The 21,176-nt window shown below is 35.7% G+C and overlaps 1 protein-coding gene across 7 annotated transcripts in view; it reads left to right on the forward strand.

The window, feature by feature from the left end:
* CDK17 (cyclin dependent kinase 17) overlaps positions 1–21,176 on the forward strand; it is a 94,992-nt gene that overhangs the window by 3,004 nt on the left and 70,812 nt on the right. The window contains exon 1 of one of the 7 annotated variants that reach the window (XM_030002865.2): positions 3,336–3,456. The exons of 5 other annotated variants lie outside the window; for them this stretch is intronic. The gene's annotated coding sequence lies outside the window, so the exon portion shown is untranslated. Of the gene's footprint in view, positions 1–3,335; positions 3,457–21,176 lie in introns of those variants that run through there. One more of the 7 variants, XM_030002868.2, reaches the window with a different exon arrangement.

Raw genomic sequence — 21,176 nt, forward strand, 5'->3', positions numbered from 1 at the left:
TGGCCAAGAAAGCTGATCAGCTGTATTTTAAAAAGGCATATATACTAGTTGTGTCCTTATTGAATGTGTGATCTGGTGCCGTGTGAAAATAGACAAGATCATGTCTAAAAATCAATATTAATAAAGCTTTTCTAGCGTAAACTTACTAGATGTTGCTTACAATTCTTAAATTACAGGTATCTTAAGTTCTTAGCTGCATGCTTTTTAATGCTTGCTTTTTTTATTTTTGCAGCAAGCTTTGAATATGTATCTACTGAGGCAGCTGGACACCACTGTAATCAGTGGCACTTCAGAATTTGATATAAAACACTGCTCCACAACTCTAGCATGTAAAAATGCTTTTAAAATGCCAAATGTTTACTCCACAGTTATGCTTCACATCTAAAGAACAAACTAAACCAGTGTATTGCTGGTGATCATTGTCTTTTTTGCGATGCACGTAATTACAGCAATGGCTTTTTCCTTCTGAGCATAAGAACAGGGAAATTTTTTTTGTGCCTGTTCACATGCTGATGTAGAGTCTACCTTAATTGGATGTTAGAGGTAAAAGCATTTTATATTTAAATACTTTGATCGCTAGGCAGTAATTCTGATTTACTTTTTAAAAACTTTAAAAAGTCTAAGAGTAGGGGGCTTTTTAATAAACTTAACTGCTGTGTATACCTTTTGGGGCCTAGTAATGTTTTTCTCCATGAAGTGGGGAAAAGCAGATACTGCTTCCTCTGGAAATACTGGATTCCCAGAAATGCCCACTAATGGTGTGGGATGTTTTCTTTCTCCTGTGCATTTTGTGAAGAGTCGTGATACACTTTTGACAACGTTTCTCTGAAGAGTGAGAGATAATGTTTGTTTAGACAAATGACTATTTATAATTCTGTGTTGAATACAAATCCATACATGCGTGCTCTTAACTAACCTGATGGATTGGCAATTCCTCCAGAGTTGTTGGTTTCCTGAACTCCTTTTAGCGGAGATGTCAACTGCAGAGTTCAGTAGAACTGGCTAATTAGAACATCTACAAACAGTGGTTTAAACCTTGAGCATTCAGCCACTGATGTTGACAGTCACAAGGAATAAACAAAACTGCATCTTGAGCTAGTTTGCCAACTTGGAGCACAAGAACATAAAAAGAATAGAAAAGAGTTCTCCTTTAGTTCTGTGATCCGGTTATATGGAAAACAACCTTAATGGATGCATAGATCAGGTAATTTGCATCAGACCAGCTTTTGATATGTCAGTCCTTGGATAATAAGGCTTTTGCCACTTCCCTGGAGATCATTATACCCTATATCTGACTGTATTATAAAATACCATAGACACACTGATACTGGAAATCATTGTAACTCTGTGCTTCACTGGCATATTTGGGCTTTAGTGATCTAGTGCCTGTTTTTAAAGGATTAGAAATTTCTTTTAATAGGGAACATCAGGTTACCAGGGGTGTGATGTTTAAGCACAAATGTTAGAGAAAAAAGAAATGTGTGAGTAGCATCATTAAAAAATGCAGCAGCAAAAGAAATAAATGTCAAATCACATTTTAAGTTTTCATGTGATGGGGCAGAATTAGGCATAATGGTTTTAAGAAAAGGGAAAATACCAACTTTGTAACATTTTAAATAAACACTTGAAGGCTTCTCTGAATTTCAGAGCAATTTTCTGCTTGCTTATTTCTGTAATACCTTGAAAATACAGTAAGCTGAAGAACAGTTTTATCCTAGGTTTTGATTATGACCTTTTTTTCCTTATTTTTTTATTTATCTTTTTTGGAACAACATATTAAGTGCATATATTACAGTGAACAAGGCTGCGTTATTACACCAGAACAAAGAAACGACATGTCTTTCATTTACACTCTTAGCTACAGTTCTTGCCTGTCTTTGTATTTTAGGTTGGACTTGCTAGGTATCTTGCATAAGTGAAGGTTACTCTGTGCCTTCTAATCATATTTCATTTAATTATAATCTATACCTCATAATTGTACGCCTTTCTCTGACTGCTGCTGTTTTCAAGGCTTGGTAGAGTTGCACGATGGACTCTGATTTTTAACATCTGCATTTTGTCAGCTTCACTAAGGATACTTGCATGCTTTCAGTTTGTGTTAAAGTTGGCAGGATCGTGACTTTCTCTTCTGTGCTCAGTGGACCAGGGCACTTTGCAGGCATGTAGCTGTACTGATATGCTTATATCATAGTGAACTGCCATAACCTGCATAGTCATCTTTCAGAAATGTCTCTTTCCAAGTATTTCTGACTTCCTACTCTTACCTTACTGATATGGAAGTATCTTGATTTGTTTGCATTTTGTTCAGGAATGTGCAAAATGTTTTTATACAGCAGTCATTAAAGGTAACATTTAATGAGGTTTACAGTAATGGGTGCTAATTGGTGCTCACTAAAATAAAGATCTTTGGGAAGTATGGATTACTGAGAATTATCAAAGAATATTACTTACCCGTAAACCCATTGCCCTGTAATTCAGAGAAAACTGTTTGGCTTAAAAAAAGACAGTGGCCTGTAGGAGTAGAGAAGCCAGTTCACAACGGTGTAAAGAAGCTGAAGTTAAGTGCATGTGATTCATAAGGGAAGCTGAAGACTGCGATGAGGAAAACCCATGCTGTCATGGACTATGACAATAAGGCAAGGTGTGTTTCAGGAGGAAAATGAATTCTAACAAAGCCATTAGCCTGTTACATATGCTAAAGAAAACGTTAGCATTTGATGATCTTCAGAAGAGGTCAATGTTTATTAAATACTGCTATATTCAGACATAAACCAGATGATAGTCCTACCTGATGCTCTGAGACACTTCCTAAGAGAACCTGAGGGTGTTAAACAGCTGCCACTGAAGTTGTATGGTACAAATTGTAAAAGCTGATAGGGCGCTTTCTGGAGCGTTAATGCTGATGGTGTTTTTCAATATGTCTTGGAACACTGAGAAATTATGTAATTTAGCACAACTTAAGGTTTCTTTCAGTGGTTTTAAAAGTTAGTAATATGCATAATAATGGTTACTGACAGAGCAGGAGTTTAAGTACAGGAAATAACTGTTGTTCAGCATATGTTTATAGAAGACTGATCTTGTGGAATTAACTTCTGGTTCTCTTGATTAAAGACTTTGTGTGGTATAATTTTGTTGATGTTGCAAACAGGCTTCTCTGAAACCTTTTGCTTGGCTGTTACGTAACGTTTTGATTAAGGAACTAAAATGATAGATCAAGTGTCTACATATGAAATGGTTTAAAACCTGGCGGATAATGTGAATCAAGTGGTTAACTATAAATAGTTGCCGTTACGTAACTGCGTATGATGAGGGCTCCTCATCGACCAAGTACGTTCGTGAAGGAGCACTGGGAAACCTGCTCCGTGCCTGCTGTTGGGCATTGCCACTAATGAAGTGAAAGCCAGTGAAAATTGCTGATCGTTGTTGTAGCACGCAGAAAACTGGGAAAACATAGAGGTACTGCAGAACGGGTCATTAGTACAGGGTGGATGCTTGGAAAAATGGCAGTTTCCTGATTGTTTACTTGGTGTGGCATTTTATATCAGGCTTTAAAAGATTGAATACAGTCTATTAACCTTATAAATAAACTAGTGATATTTTGTAATTAACACAAATATGACCAGCTATTATTAGCTTTTAGTTGGGAATTTATTTTGTAAAGCTTTGGAATAGTTTCTCATGTATAATGCAGAACAGATATTAAGTGTTGATCTGCATTCAGTATGTGGGTTTTAGGGAAAGCTTTTATTTTTAAAAGGTACTAATAATATAATTAATAATTCATTAATAATATACAAGAGGAGGATAATTAGTTATAAAATAATAGATTAAATTGTATTATATTTCTGCCAGTTTTCTGTATATCTTGAAGCAAAGTTGAATTTCTAAATGTAGAATTCGTAAACATTCTGTGTAGGCCAGAATAGTTGTGGTCATATATATGTTCAACTGGGGAAAATTAAAAGCCTTTTTTTTTTTAGTCTGTCATTAGTTTATTGCAAGAGCAGCTTCCTCTGTTCTTTCTCTCTTCGTCAAGGTCTGGTTGTCATAAACAGCAGTAGAGTATTTATATATGCAGGGGACTTGTTTCCTTCTTAAGTACTATTCAGTCTTAAAGCTCTGTCATAAATATCTTACTAAATTGTATAAGTGTCTGCTTGTAAAATGTGAAACTATTTCATAATTGGCCTTATTTATGTTTGCTCTGAAAACGAAATACAAAACTTAAGTCTTCCTGTAGGACTGTGGGAGACTAAGCTTGGGCTGGTGCTGCCTGTGAATAACTTTGTGGCTCCCCAGACAGTTTCAACTGGCATAACTTTGGCCCTGTTGCTTACAGCTGTGGTTATTTTCCCCTTTGCTGGCTGCTGCTGCTGTCATCCCCGCACTCCTGCCTTTGTACTAGCAGGTGTCTTGTGACCATTTGACTGTATCAGGGAACCGATGGAGGTTATAATAGGCATTTGGGTTCAACTTTACTTTTGTTTTTACACATAAATAATGGTCACTTTCTGCAGAACCGATGGAATAACGAAAGTTTGTAACTATTTATTTTTTTAAATATCCTGAGCAGATGGGAGGGGAAACTTCCTATTGTACAGAGAGGAAAGGTGGTCCTCAACTGCTAAATATATCAAACATATATGCTCTACTGAAGTCTTTTAAAAATGATGTGTAAAACAGCAGCTCAGAAACTTATTTTGGTACTGAAGAAGAAGGGACAGTGGGGAAATAATTACTGATAAATCTTATAAAATGTATTCCTAATTTTAAATATGGGTACCTCTTTGAGGTGGGAGTTATGAAAGGAAATAGGATTTTTGGTGTGGAAATTGTTAGTGTTGGAGGGAAGAAATCTAAGGAAACTGAAAATTATATTTTTTCTTCAATATAATATTTTAAAACTGAACTACATAAGCTGAAACTGAGCTATGGTAGGAGTTAAAAAAAAATTCTAGAATAGGCAACGGTGAAAAAAAAAGATCTGTTAGTAACTATAGTGGTCATATTTTAAAGGGGCCCAGTAGGGGAGTTGTGTAGGGTCCTTGTGTTTTCTGAAGAAGTGATCACCTCAGGAGAGAGACAAGATGAGATCTTTGGCTTCATTGAAGCTACAGTTTGGATTTAAATCACTGAAATTTACACTAAGTGTTCTTGAGAATAATGTCCTGTACAATACTCGGATAAAGCAATTTCAGAGGCAATTCCAAAAGTTTTAAGATTCTCCATAGTATTTCATTACCTTTGTCAGTATGATTCAGTAGGTTGTGGCAAAGAAGCAAAGTATTTTAAAGCTTATGCTATTTACCTTCAGGATTAAACAAGATAAACAGCTTACAGTGTTCCCATTTGCACAAGTCACAGTATTTTTAAACCTGCTGCTTGTAATTCTGGGTTGTTTATCAGGGAATGCAGTTAACCTAAATGTTTTATTGTGGCTTGTTTCTGATACATCTCAATATAATTCTCAAAAGCAAAACGTTTGATCCATAAGCAAAAAAAATAGCTTTAAAGTGTGTTTAGGCAGAAGAAGGCCTTTTGTTATTAAGCACACTCTTTTTTTTCTGGGCAGCACAGGAGAAGCAACATGATGGTGTATAGTAATTAGTTTGCTCAGTAGGTATATGCTTTTCTTGAATTATGCAATTTTAGTATTTTAGGAGCAATACGAAGTAGATTATGCATTCTGAAGGTATGGATTTGATAGGCTTTGGTTGAAAGCTTAGTTACTGCATTTTAAAACGTGTTTGGTTTTAGTTTGTGTATAAAATGCGAAGTGTTGAGTGTTTTTAACAGAGTGTTCTGAACCTGCTTCCTTTAAACTGGGCTCCCTTTTTTGCTGGGCAGGGGGGTGTCTTACATAATAGGAGTTTTGGTTTCCTGGTATTGATGAATATTGCCAGTAGTGGAAGAAGTAGACATTACCTGAAGGATTTAAGTCATAAGTTTTGTCATTGTTAAAAGCTATTTTAGGGATGAATGGATAGCCAGTGATGATTTGCACCTGTAGCTATGTCTTAACAAAATACCTATATTGTTTTTAATCATCTGTTTCTAGGAGTGGGTAAGTGAAACAGTGAAACCTGGATTTTTTTTCAGCAAATAATTTATTCACATCTAAAATACTAATTGTGCTAGATTGACTGATTTGCTGTTTCGGTTTTTTGGTGTTTTTTTTTGTTTTGTTTGTTTGTTTTTTTGTTAAAATGTTCATCTCTATAATCAGTAGAGAGAAACAGGTTCAGAGGGTAATCCAAAGATCTTCATATAGAGCTGCCTCTCTTTCCACATTTACCTTGGAGGGAGCCCATCACAGTCATTGTTTTTGTATTACAACATTACAGTTTAAGCTGAATTAAGCACTTGCTTCAGAATAATTTTTGCTGCATCAGTAAGCTGAATAGGTTTCCACTACTATCTGGAAAGTACTGGAGGGAAGAGAGAAGGCAGGAATTACACGGTTGATGGTGAAGAAGGAAGAGAGGGTGGCGGGGGGATGGAGCCAAGCATTTTCTTACTGGTGGTGGGAAACTGTGATCTGACCCCAGAACTGATATGAAACTTTCTCCTAAGAGCCTCAGGTGCCTAAAGATGAATAGTGTGAATACCCCCTGCAATTTATGCAATTGGGTCTTTAATATGTAAGCAAGAAAACATGCAGATTTTTCTTTATTCTCCACTTCTGCTTGCAGGTGCTTAGCATGAATTAAAATTCCAGTCATGTGAGTAGTAATGATAGTACATTTTAATATTGAAATAGGTTTCTGAATGATCTGTTTTCATTTTATGTCTCATGGCAATTTCAGAAACTAGGGTTGCAAGGACAAATAAAAATGGTCTGGTTTTTTTGTATTATGAGTACCTGGTTCTTAGAATATATATGCTCCATCATAAAATAAGCCTAGTGAAGATTTGAACATATACTACACCTGCAGTTGATGTTCATTTTTGGCTTTGTAATGACATTACACTGCATTAAGTTCGTTGTAAATTTACATCTTTGTATGATTGGATTGTCATATCTGCTTTTGGTAACTGAAATTGTATCTTAATTCAGAGGGTTTTTTTGTTTTTGCTTGGAAAATAGGATGTGAAATCTCTATTTTACTTGTATATTGAGAATTATTTCCTTGGGTTGGTTGACGTTATTTGCCAAGTGTTATGCTAGTTTAGATAACCTGTTGAAGGTGTTATTTTAGGATATAACTGCAACAGGTTTTGTGTAGTGTCCTTGGCCGGTTTTCATGGAAAGTAATGCATCACTAGCTAAAGAAGTATGTAGGGATGGATTATGTCAATTTTTGGTTAGTTAACTTGAGGCTTCTTTAAGATACTAATCTTCAGGGTGTAAGTGCTGAGGACGTTTTGAAAATCAGCCTTAACAGTGTTGACTGCAGAGACATGTCAACAGAAATAATACCCTGACAGTGTCTGAAAACCTAGTGGTATAGATTCTGGTAAGCATTTCTAAGAAACAACTGGAGGAGAAGCGAAGATGGATCTGTAAGATACTGGTAAGCCCGCTCTACACTAACACAGTAGGCTAGGTTTCCCTTTTCTATGGCTAAGTGGTATCTCGCTCTCTGTCTTTTTACACCAATGTAAATGAATCTATCCTGGACTATTTAACCTACATTAATGCTTTACGTTTCAGTCTAGGTAATTGCCCTGGTGCCTTTCCAGTTGTATGTCAGACAGAACTAACACATACGTAACCTCACTGCTTCCAGACAGGCCTGAAACGCAGCCTTGGAAAGCAGTCCTGTTGACTGTCTTCTACAGGGAATATTCTCTCTCAACTATATTGTGTATACAGAGCTTCCAGTAGTAGACTATTAAAAAAAAAAGAAAAAGTCTTTGTCGCGTAAGAAGGAAAAAAACCTTAAATCTCTGATAAAGCACAGGAAGCAAAATTGTTGACAGAGAAAATTCCTTTTCTGTATAGTCACTTTTATGAGAAGAGCCACACCCCAAAGGTAATATATTTAACTGTTAGTGGATCCTAGTGACATAATAGAATTTTTTTCACTTGTATTCAGAGGTTTAAAAGCGATAAAGAAAATAAGTGGGTTAACATCCTTTTGAAGTTATTTGTGGTAGTTGCCACGTTATTTGTGTTATGTTAATTGAAAAATATTTGTCTGTCTGTGATCGTAAGAGGCTTTGGAAAAATAACATGTTCCGTTTTGTGCAAAAGTGGGAGATGTTTATGATGGTTCTTTCATCTTGTTTAACTCCTGACAAAGCTCCTTTCACAGTGTGCACAAGCCTTGCTTTTTCTGCTAGGTAGTAATATTATTCCAGTTGGATTGTGTTATCATGGCTCTTTATCATAAAGTTTAGGAAGCTTTTTGATTAAGCAGTCTGAAATACAGAGAAGCTGCACTCTTTTACAGCATAGAGGTGAACTTCTATTTTTAATAATGTCCCTTTCCTTCCTTGGGTGAGTAGCTTTGCTGTATTTTTGAACCAAACCTTAGGGTTAGCAGTGGTTTTGTTGGGTAGCAAAGGGGATGAATTCAGGTGTCAGAAGTGAGAGAAGGAGTGCCTAGCTAGGACAAAAGGAGACCTTTCCAGGTAGGGCCCGGCATTCTGGCACGCTGTATCCAGAATGGGATATTGCTGGAGTGTGTTCTCATGAAATATTGGGAACCTGGTGGGGTTTTTGTTTGGTTTTGGTTTTAAGTCAGAGGAAGGCCTAGAGGTTGTTTTAGGGCTTTGCTGTCTGTGCCGTCAACAATATTTTGATCTAAAAAGTTAGACATCTGTGTTTATGTAGTGAAACACAGTGTATGTAAATCTGCTCTTAGATCCCTGTACTGCAGGTTTTCTTTGAGAGGATATGCTTACAGTATTATTCATGATACATGCTGATTATGTGTTCTAAGGATAATTAAATGTTTTGAACTTTAGTAGGCCATAGGGATGTATCCAGGTATCCAGTTTTTTTAAATTCCAGTCATGAAACACTGTAGATTGAATAATATAATGTTGTAGAAAAGCTAGAGATGATTACTGGATGGTGCTGTTCATTGCTCTCAAACACATGCTCTGGAGCATCAAAAGTTTTATGACAGAGGATATTGAATTGAAGCTAAGAAATGTTTTGGATGTCCTGACATGTTGTCTTGTAGTGATTCTAGTTTAATTTTATCCGTGATTGTGATGCAATTTTTCATTGACCAGGCCTTCAGCAGAGCACTCTTCACTTCTGTGCCTCTGTACCCGAACAGAGTGCTGGTCTCAGAATTATGCTATGAAATGCTTTGTACCACTTTTTTTTTTTTTTTTTAAATACCTTGAAGCTTCAAGTGTATGAAAGTTAAATATTGGGAATTCCAGTAATAAGGTTTAAACTTCCTAAAGGCAAAACCCAGCCTTTCTCCTTAATTTCCAATATAGTTTTGTTATCTTTTTTGTCCATCAATATTTTCGGAAGTGCTGTGCTTCCTAAAAAATGTCAGTAGGGAACATCACAAGAGGCATGCTACATTGTTGTTGTTGGACATTTTTATATGTTTAAGTCTTTGCAGCTTATCTATTTTTTGTCCTTGTCTTTTGTAGTAATTTGGATGCTACTAGAGATTATTAATATTTGAATTTTATATTATTTAATTTAATTTTAGATTTTTTTTTTTTTTTAAGAGCCCTTTAGAATAATCTTCATCTGCCTTGCTCATCAGATGGCAAAGCTGATGGTTGGTGTTGTTTCACGCATCCAAGATCACTGAGTGGCAAAGTTAGCCATAGAATCTTATTCTCAGCCCAGGTTTTCCTTGCTTTTTCTGTTTTTCCTACATATGTGGTGCAGAAATTTATTTAGTCAAATAATTCCATGAGATCAGCTGTAAGAATTTGTATTACTGTAATAAAGATTGAAACTTGTAGCTTCTGATCTGTTACTTTGCTTGCTTAATTTTTGGTTTGATTTATTTTAAATTATTCATTTTAAAAGGATACTGATGTTTCAGTATGCAGTAATACAATATTTAGGGCTAGAGTCTTCATTGGAAAAGGATGTATTTTAAACTAAGTTTATAATTGATTATGTGTATTTATTCCACCTTGCGTAATTTCCTAGAGTGGAGAAGCTATGTTTGAAAACAATGGAAGATTGGCCTGTAGAATGATTTAATTCTGTGTCATTTTGAGACACTACTTAGAGACAGCCTATCTATTATATTGAAGTTTTTTTTAAATGTTGAATTTTGTTTTAAAAGTGGTGTGCAATCTAACTCTAAATTCAAACAAAAAGAGAAAACATCATCTATATTAGATGTTAATTAAATTAATAAAAAATAGAAAGGCAGCTGATGGGTAGAAGGACATTATGACCTTGTCGGAAACAGAAGGTATTTAGGATTATAATAAGCATTAGTAGGCTTTCTGTACCATAGGCCTTTGTACATTTTGTTTAAGAGATCTGGAAGTAACTTTATTAAATGTGATGTGGTTTTAGATTTAGTTTGTCTTTTGGACTAGTGAAAGTCCTGCTTGTGATGTATTTGGAACTGTTTTTACTTGAAAGATGCAAGAAAAGTTTCAGATATTTCTTTAGTGAAACACTCGCATATATTGAGAGGAGGAGATTGAAAATGCAGTTTTATGGCTGGGTGAAATTTGTATATAGCAAATGAGATGTAAAGAAATGCAACCACATTTTCTTCACACATGCAAAGGCATGTTCTGTAAGCAATTTCTGCAGTTACTTCTGTTGTGCACCTCATGATTAGTTAATGTACATTGGGCATGTTATAAATGCATGTCTGGCATATCAGAAATCATAAATACTTTATTCAGTATTTTCACTGCTCATTACACAGAATTGCGTAGCAGCACTTGAGAGAGTAAATGAATTCTCTTAAGACCTAAGTGCTGTCACCAGCAATATCTATGTGTTTATATTCTCAACTGCATGGGCCATACATGGACCACTTTTTAAAGTAATCCACTGTGTGAATAAAGAATATTCAAGTCTTTGTCATGCTAAAGTAGAAGTTTAATACAAGCACTAAATCAGTTAAAAATACTGTTCTTTTTTGATAGTGAAACTGTCTCTCAAATTAGACATCCTGTCTCAAAACACCAGTATTAATCATTTAGTAGGGTTTAAAGAGAAAGTTGCTTTTTAACAGCTCTTCGTAATTATTCAAAGTTAATTGTTTATTTTAAACTTTTGTTGTATGAAATGGTGTACAATGTTAAAATTAACCTGATCTGTAGCATGTGATATACTGTTTATCAAAATGATGCACTGTAATTTAGGGTCTTTCAATGAAAATAGCAGTATCTTCAAGGTGGTTTTATTTATATAATCAGATCAACATAAATAATCTGAATTAAAAACAAAGTTTGACGCCCTTTTACAGAAGGTTGTGCCTCTCTAGTAGTACAGGTATCTGGAGTGGCATAGCTGTCCCCGGGGTGTAAGGCTGACAGGGGTCAGGGCATGGTGGGTACCAGGCTCTTCGTAGCCTGGCTGTGCCAGGGAGTGATGTGGCCACCATCGCTCCCCTTCTGGTGGCTCTAGCAGGTACATTCTTTAATGATAAAACTAGCTTACTATCTCAAAGCTCAGAAAAGCATCTTAAATTGCTGCATTAATCCTCTTCTTTCTAAGAGCAGTATTTGGTAAATTCCTGTGTTCCTGTCTATATTCTCACTAACGTGGTCATTTGGTTTTCCTAGTCGGCAGACGTACGCTATAAGAACTTAATGTTGGTACCTGTCTCTAGGGAAGAGATCAGGTTGACAATATTGTGAGCTACAGGGGAATGAACATTCATATTTCACCTGTTTGTACTGTGTCTGTTTTAAGGATAAAAAGAAATTGCGGTTTAAGAGTAAAAAAGCTTTGAAGTGAATATGTATTTACTGTCACCTCCAAAAGCCATTACCGACTAGATTACATACCAATATGGACGGGATCCTTTTGTGGTAAGATATTTCCTTAGTTAACTCTAGCTGTCCATATAAAAGCTAGTAAATCTGTGTGTTCTTCTGACATGTATTTTTAGTTCATGAAGTTGTAAGGTGAGGCACAAACAAAAACTTTGCTTTGATACTCTAAAAAGGATTCTTGAACTGAGGATTTGTGCCTGGCATTATCCCCTGCTATTCGACAGATCCAGTGGAAAAACTGATTGTAAGTCAGGTGTGGTAGCACTGCTAAATGTCTTCATGTATGAAGTCTGGATAGATCTGTGCGTGTTCAGTACCAGGCTGTTCTGAAGCTGAACCAACTTGAGTAATTTCTTTTTTTCCCCTGTTGTACTGTACGCGAGGTTGAAACTAACGGTAGACTTTTTCAAAAGTAAACTGGAAATGGCCATGCATAACACTAACTCTATTTGCTTTAGCCTTGTCCCCACGATGTGTTTTGCATGCAATGTGGTGGTCATGAGGCTGGAGTAGAAGAAAGATGGCCTTTTGCATCGCCTGGTGCTCCAGGGCAGCTTTCCTCCTCTGCAGACTTCACCAAAGGAGGATTCCCACAATAGGGCTGCCAACAGGGTGGTAAATACGCAGTGCTTTTCTCTCTGGGTGGTAGCTTAATTGAATGCCTTTTAAAAGAGTTCGTGATTAGTCATCTCTTTCTCCTACGTCAGTGATTTGCTGTGAAGCTATCTGCTGTATATGCTTGTTGACCTAAGCATTAATGTGTTGAACTGCTGTTAATCAAACATGTACGTTCCAAAAAATTGCACATTTTCAATTTGTCCTCTAAGGTGTTCTGCAAAGCATGTGTAGTGTTTACATAATGAAGGGAGATGGTTAGGTCTTTCAGTTGACTTGGTGACTAAATTAGGTAATTCTCACAGAGGATACTTTAACACTGGTCATAAATGATCACATGAAACCTGTTTGTTACAAGCCTAATTAACAAGAAACATTTGTTCTGCACCTACCCTTCGCATCCTCATTGTGTGTTACTAAATGTCAGTTAGGATAATACATAATTAAAACATTTTGAACAATTTCTCAAGTATCATAATAAACTGTGAAACAAATGATGTCAATCCTGTAAGTCATAAGAAAACAAGCTGCTTTTTGGCTTACTGGGCTGTCTTGAGGAAATATATTCAACAAGAATTTTTGCTGGTGGTTTGAAAAATGTGAGCTGCAGAAGAAATGAAGTTCCAGGATAAGTTTGTTGAGCAGTAGATAGAATAATACTGTTTTGGTAGTAGTAGAAAGACTTTGATCCTTATTCTTGCTTTTATTTTATTGTGAAAACTGAGTACGAGGGGTTCAGCATGGTACTTAAAACTAGATGTGGTTTTGCTACGCCTGAGAATACAAAGTTTAGCAAGGCTTCTTGCTAGTATGAAAGGCAGTATCTATGTTTCAATTCTTTGCCTCCCCTTATTTTTTTGATCACTTTGCTCTGTATTACTGTGAAGAAAATACAGTAATGTGTATTTTAAAGAGATGATACAAGGTGTAGAGTATATTTCAAGTGCTCAGAAATAATCAGATTTGGCTTAAAAAGTGTACTTGGCCTCTGCTTATACCAACTGCACTGGGATGCCGTGTGTATGTAGCTTGGTTTAATAGTCTTTAGATTCCAGTTTGGTTTTTCTCTCAAAAAGCTGTGTTCCTTCTACCAAATAAGAGTTTAGTTTGACCTACTATATTTTGATATTTTACATCATCTTGATGGGATACACATGAGCCTTTAAAAGGCTGATTTTCTTTATATTGGAATTTCTAATCAACTAGAAGTCTCTTCTGCTTGGCTTTCTTACTTGTCTCTTACACTGTCATGTTTGAATGGTAAGCAAGAGCTAACCTAGTCTGGAAGGAAGCAGGATAGCTGGTTTATGTAACTCTATTATAATAGATTTATGCAACATGCAGAGAGTATGTGTAGCAAGAATAGGCTTAAAAAGCATTGGTCCCAACCTTTCTTTGCTTTGCAAATCAGATTTGAATGTTTAACATACAAATTGAATGACAAATATATGTTTGAAAAACAAATCAATGTTAATTTTATTAACCCTGTAGATAGGATATTCTGTAATGGGATGAGAGAGGTTTTTATTGTGGAGTCTTGTTGGAGTGATCAAGAAGTGAGGAAGGTGGATGTGGGGAAAAAGGACAGCTCGTATAGATCAGTCAGTCTCATCCCTAGGGCATCCTGACTGTGTGTCTGTGTCTGACATCCAGCATGTGAACTCTGCATTTTTTTCCCTCTGATGTCTAATATGGGACAAGTAGTAAATTTCATGCTAATTTTTAAATCTTTCAAATTTGAAATTTAGAGCTTTTTCTAGCAGGTTGTCAGGTACTTGTATATTTAGCTGCTTCAGCTCAGAAGTTAAATGTGCAAATATGTTAATTTGTTCCCTGTTAAAGGGAGAAGGTGCTCTTCAGGCATCACTTTATCAGGTGCCATATAAATGTATTGGCATGAGTCCTGTTCTCTACATGAGTCTTAAGATCTTGTATGTGTGTAGGCATGCAAGCTGCATATAGTTATGTTTGCATGTTCAGTATTTTTTTTTCTAGTCTCTTGACACTTCGTAAAGTTCTTCAAGCTAATTCCAGGTACAGACTGATTCTTGGGAAGGTAGTTGATCCGTACCAACATAATTTATGTTGCATGTGGGAGGTGTATGATCTTTGTTACGGAGCTGATTGGAGTTCATGAAAGCACATCATGGGGAATTACGTGTTGGGAAAAGAGGTACCTCCATGCTTGGTTTATTTCGAATTTGCCTTGGTAATGTTTGAATGCCTTTGCTTTTTTGCTGTCAAAATGTCATTATTTGGATCTTTCCCAATGTTTTTATTCAAGTGATAGGAAACAGAAGGGAAGGAACTAATTGGTATGAGTCTGGAAAACATGCTCTGAATACACGTACAAGCATTTGTACTTTCTTATCCAGCCTTCCAGCATGTGAGATATGTGACGGCAGAAGCATCATTCTGGGAATGTAGTTAGAGCTCTTGGGGAGTCCAAAATGTATTTTCATCCTTATTGCTGCCGAAGGAAAGTGTGGGTATTTTTCTCCTTATTCAGATTCTCTTAAAGTCTTGCTTTATAATGAAGAGCTTGACTTGCTAGTTCATTAGTAATTGCTACCTCCTACCATCTCTTTTGCCTGCGGGGGGGTAGGATTGCCTCCTACACCCAGGAAAAAAAAAAGAGAAAATTAGGTAGTGATAGAGGCTAAAATTAAAAGAAATTTGAGAAGAAATAGGCCAGGTTAATCTCTAATTCTTTAAGAGAGCAATTTTTTCTTCAGATTTTAGGTGAAAAAAATCGTTCATTTCTTGATAGTGGTATCTTTAGGGGGCCAGGCAACACCGATGTTGCTAGGCAGAGAATATTTCCACGCAGGTCATCTGCTTGTAGTTGGGCTAGCTAGCATGTATTGACGTTACACATTTGACTAAGGCGTTTCTAAGTGGAAAGCTACCTGCAATTCAGAAGCAGTTGCACCTGATACCCTGGTTGCCTCGCTGCAAGAGGCCAAGGCACTTGCAAAACTTAGTAAAAACCTAACTGTGAAAGCTTATAATTCTGTTTGTGCTTTGGCATATTGTGAGGACAGTCTAGGTAGCAAAACTTGAAACAAAACCATGAGCGGAAATAGTTTGTCACAACTCTAATGTGTTGGCTTGCATATCTTTTTCATTATCTCGGCTTCTCTCTGCACTGCAGTCACAGCAGCAGCGATACTTGAGCTGGCTATAAAGCAATTGGTTTGCATACTGCTACCAACAGCAGCAGTTTGTTGGAATTAGTTGTGAAAAATGTTATAAAACTTTCTCTGAAGTTTTCCAGTCACCTCTGAGACTTGAAGCTTTTTATTCCCTGCAGGTTAAAAACCTTTCCCTTTCACTTTTCCACATTCTATTTAACTTCAGTGTTCGGCACCTGGAATAATTGTTTTTTCAACAGTTAATCTGTTTCTTGGTTTGTGAATTCAAGTGATCAGTGAATGTTTATTTCCCCTTCACCCCAGGAATTTGCTATATAATTTGAAAACACAATCTAAATATGGAGAATAAAAATAGTCTATGATGTGCTGAAGTTGAGGTGTTTGCTGAGGCTGTGTGAAGCAAGACTTTTGTTTGGAAACTGTGTGTTGTGTTGGATTGTCATCACCTGTTGTCATGTTACGAGTTTTCAAAACTAAAGTATAAGTATTCCTCTGTCAGTACTGAAATACAGTATAACAAAATGTTTTATGGGAAATAATATTTTACAATCCTTGTAATACTCCTTTCCCTCTGCTGTTGTCATGCTAGTAGGTTGTTTTTTTGTTCTTGTGGGGGTAGACACCTTATAACTGTGTTCAGAGAAGTGTATGAGCTTAAGTGGTCACGATCTCTGTTTGAATCATCAGTAAGAGTTATGTTATAAAACAGGTTGTGTGGCATTACTGACACTTTATTCTAGTGAACTAGAAAATTGCTTGCAACTTCTTGCCTTTAGACCAAGCCTTCTTTATTTTTTTCCACATCTGGAAAGTCAGGTAACTGGTTTTTAGGAAGTCACTTCTGCCTTTTTTCTTCTTTATTTCTTTAATAGCTTAATTATTTTGCCTCTTCCCTAGATGACAGGTGTCCACAAGCAGGATGACCATTAGCATTAATTGACTTTCATATTGTCAGTCTAATGCAAGATTGAGGTATAAGTTCATATGGAAAAGACAAATAATGTTCATCAAAAATAGAGAGGGAAGAAAAAGTAATGCATTTTTAAATGTGAAGACTATGAAGTTTATTTGTTTAGATTCAGATGACTCCTAAGATTTTTAAGGTTAAGGTGTAACATGAATACATTTGTGTTGATTCTCCAGTCTATATGATAGATCAGTATTGATTCTTGGGGATGACTACTTGGGGTGAATATTTTGATGGTTGATAAAGAAATTGATTTGATTCAATATTTCAGATTCACTATTGATGTGCAAATTACAGAGTATAGCCAGAACAGCTAAAGCAAATGTAGTTTTTATTTTTCAAACAACTTAATTGTGTATATCTTTGCTATGATCCCTGTTCATTTATTTAGCTTTTCTTTACAATAACTTACTTAAGTTTGGGAACTTCAGAAAAATGATACGATTTCTTACATGTTTCTTACGTATCCTGAAACGGATAGGATTTCCTACGTAATTCACTCAGCATCTCTCAAGATTAAAAATAGATCTGTGAAATTCTTTCAATTTTTTGGCAATTTCTCATTGTAAATGTGCAACATTGGATATTTTAATTTCAAATACAAATTGTAGCCAGTGTTTAAACAAACTTTAGCCTAGCTTGAAAGTGGAAATCTTTAAAATCAATGCTAGAAGTGGAAAAAATCAGTACTAAAAGTATTTGTCAAGATTTCAGCCTTATAGTAGGTAATTTCTGATGCTTTCAGTAGAAGCCTCAGTCACAAGTTACTATTTTGTTCTTTAGATTTCAAATCTTCATTGTAGCTTTGCTTATTTGGCTGTGTGTATTTATTTACATGCAGAAAGGTTACCTTTGGCAGAGCAGGAGAACTTAAATGTCTCATGTATCTAGTGCAATCAAGAATAAGCTGTGACACACAAGGAAGAGTAAACTAAAGAGCAGAAATGCATATTAAAGTACACTTACATAAGGAGGATATTTTAAAACGATGCTGGCTTAGCGATGTGGATTTTGTAAAGGCACTCTCGTATGGTCTTGTAAACACATGCAGTTAAAAACTAAGATGGTCTTATCTTGAGCACGAGACTTGATTCTGTAGAGATCATGGAAGGTTGAGAGACTAAATCCATTGTCAGTGCTCTTTCTTATTTTGCTTCAAAGGTTTGAGGGTTATTTACTGGGGTTTTTTGTTGTTGTTTTTACTTCAGAGCCAGATTCAACTTGCAAGCAGTTTGCAAGAGCTTTCACATTTTCCTTTTTTAATGCTTTTATTAAAAAAAAAAAAAAGAGAAAGATAAACACACACAAAAAAATCCCACTACCTCTAAGGCATACTCAAGATTCTGAAAATGCTTTTCTGAGCAGTGTCCATCATAATGGAATCTGGATCAGACCAGAAGCAACTGTAAAATGCATTTACTTCCTTCCATTGTTAGAATAGCAAGATGTGAACTTCTAAATATGGCTTTAATATTTGATTATACTATCACATAAGATAAAATAATCATAGAGTAGATAATGGGGAAAAAGATGGAAAAACGGATTCTAAAACCACATTCACATGTTACGCTTTGAATCTGTAGCAAGGTAAACTGTCCTGAAAATTGTCAGGAAAAATGGGTGTGTTTCTGTAGTATTGACTTACTGACCACTTTATACTGTTCCTTTTTTGATGCTTAAATATTCTGAACGTGTTTCATGTTTCAACTCCTCGAAAACTTTTCATGCCAGCATTGAATCCCAATTTGTCTACTGCATGACTTAAATGATCCCTACAGAGAACTGGAGATTGCTACATACATTTGTCCTGAGCAAATCCTTCTTTGAAGATTAGTATATGAGTATACTGTTTACATTATTTTCCTTCCAGATGTACTGGTTTGATTGCATACTTTTCAACAGTAGCCATGCAAATACAATGACGGAAGTTATGATTTTTTTTCATGTTAATATTTTTCTTGTTAAATTTATCCATTTGAGGCAAAATGGTGAGACTATCCACCTTCAGGTATGAAAGTATCGAGTAGCTGGTTAATGTAAGTGTCTGTATCGCTATATATTTTTTCCATTCTTTTACATATCTATTGTTTAGCCATACCTACTTTTATATATAGTCAAATACTGCAAATATTTTAAATAACTGTGTCTTCAGTAATAATACATTTATTTGCAGGCAGTCTTGTTTTGTCTCTTGCTGTTCACTGAAGCTAAAATAGTAAAAAAAAAAAAAAAAAAAAAGTTAAGCATTGAGAAAACAGAAGAATCAACACTGATCACCATATAGCCTTTAACTCCAGCGTATTGCTTTTCATAGTAAAGAGGAATCTTTTTTGCTCCCAAGAAATCAATTCTGTTGTTAATATTTAGGCTTAAGGACTGTGTTATTGTACAGCTGCTAGTGTATTTATCTTATTTTAAGGATTTAAAAAAAAAATTGTTGCAGGTTAGTAGTTTATCGTGTTGGAAATTTTAGTTGTAATTGGTTCAAAACCAGATAGGAATATGCATTGTGACAAGTCTGAATTATGTAAAATATCAAACCTTCCTGTCAAATTGGCTGAGTCACATATTTCTTTCAACCTTTTTTTTTTTTTTTTTTTTGTTAAGCTATTTCAAGTTTAAGAAAGTCCTATGCAGGTTGCAAGATAATTAGAAATAATAGCACACTTCAGTATTTTTACTTGAATAGTTTCAGCTGCATGAAATTTAAATTGGCCATCTAGGCTAAGGGGCTGAACACAGGCGGCAGAGGAAAGTGATCTACTTCCTACTTGAAAGGACTACTCTGATTTTACAGGCAAGGAAATACAGTTTTAAAAACATAGACTAGAACAATTCAAAATTTTTTAGAGCAAGCTGTTTAAGAGCAGTAGAATACATGATATTAAAACTTAAGTGGTTTGCCTTTGCTTTAAGTTATATCTGATTTAATAAAAATAGTAAATTTTCTTGCAGCACACACTGAAAATGTTAGCTAGGCCATGTAAGAAAGAAGTTTGCTTACTGTTCTGTTTCTTATTCTGTATAACAGTTGTCATTTGTTTTTGTGCTAGCATCCTCACATAAATCATGGCATGTGTCTTTTGCTGTTTCTGAAAAGGAAAGAAATTGTTGTTGTTTTACCTGCAGGGGATGAGTTACAATTAATTCTGTTAAGGAGCCATTTTGAATATTGTCTTATTTCTGAATAAAACAAAATTACTTTTTGGGTTTTGAGGGCTTTTGATAAATCTGTTCTTAGACTTTATTCTTTACTGCAGTTTCCCATGGGCTGACTTCTGGTTTCATTGCACTTTTGGTCTTTCCACCTTCTTTGAGGATGGGATAAGTGAAGAGAGGAACAAAATAAACTTGCATAGTGTATTTGTGTCTCTGAGGAATTAGACCAATTTCTGTGGTATCAGTAGGCATCATTCCTTTGACTAAATGTTCAAATGATTTTTAGATAGTAACACTACATTGACTTAAGGCTTCCTGTGTACAATAAAGGAAAGCAGAGATCTTTGAAGCTCTGGAGATCTTGTGTCTCATTCCCTTTTAAAGATTAAAACCTGCCATAGGCACTTAAGCGTTCACTAAACTGGATGTGGCAAGTCATTAACGTGTTCTGTGATAGAGCAAAACTGATGATAAATCTTCAACCTTTCTTGCATTATTTTTATAAGAAGACTTCACAACTACAAACTAGCCCGAACTTTGTCCTTTACTCTTCTGTGTCCTTAGGAATAATTCCTGAAGGAACAACCGCTTGACACTAGACACTTCATAGATATCTGACTAATTTTGCAAAGTTAAGTAAGAAGTAATAATCATGGCATTGAGTAAGGAGGAGAATGGTATCTTGACTGAATGCTTCAATTCTTGCTCCTATGCAAGACAAAGCCTCAGTTTCAAGATGGTCCTGTGGAATAATAGGTGTGGTTCTTAAACTTTTCTTTCTTGAAAACACTCGAGAACTGGGAAAGTGAAGGTTTGGAAAGTAGACAATTTCATATTTTACTATGAAAACTTCCATTCACAAATGAAATTTAAAGCAAGCCTTTAAGTCTCTGAGGTGTCTTACATTGGCCTGATGGTTCTCCTGGAAGTTGATGGGAGTTTTAATGTCTTCAGTGGGAGAGTAATTCGGTCAATGATAGAAATTAAACAAAAAAAACCAAAAAACACAAACAAAACTTAGTAAATCAAGTCATGATGGAAAGATTTCTTTAAACAAAATACAAACTAAACTGTAGTTGGACTTCTTGAAAACAGTTGTTTCTTTGATGCCTGGAATAAGATTGTTTAGGGGGCCACAGGGTTTTTTGGTTGCTGTTTTACTCTGGAACGCTGTCTGTACAGCTAGTTCAATGTGGGCTCCTGTACCTCAGATTGGAGCTTCACCTCTAGCAGTAGCGGGTTCGTTCATTACTCTCACTGCGGGATCACCCATCAGTACAAACTTGATCCAGATCAAGCGTAAGCAAATAATAACACTTCTGTTGACTTGATCAGAACATGCAACAATGCTGCTTTTCAGCTTTGTGGTGGCTGTGGTA

Source organism: Aquila chrysaetos, chromosome 26 (assembly GCF_900496995.4).
Source record: "Aquila chrysaetos chrysaetos chromosome 26, bAquChr1.4, whole genome shotgun sequence".
Taxonomy (NCBI): Eukaryota; Metazoa; Chordata; class Aves; order Accipitriformes; family Accipitridae; genus Aquila; species Aquila chrysaetos.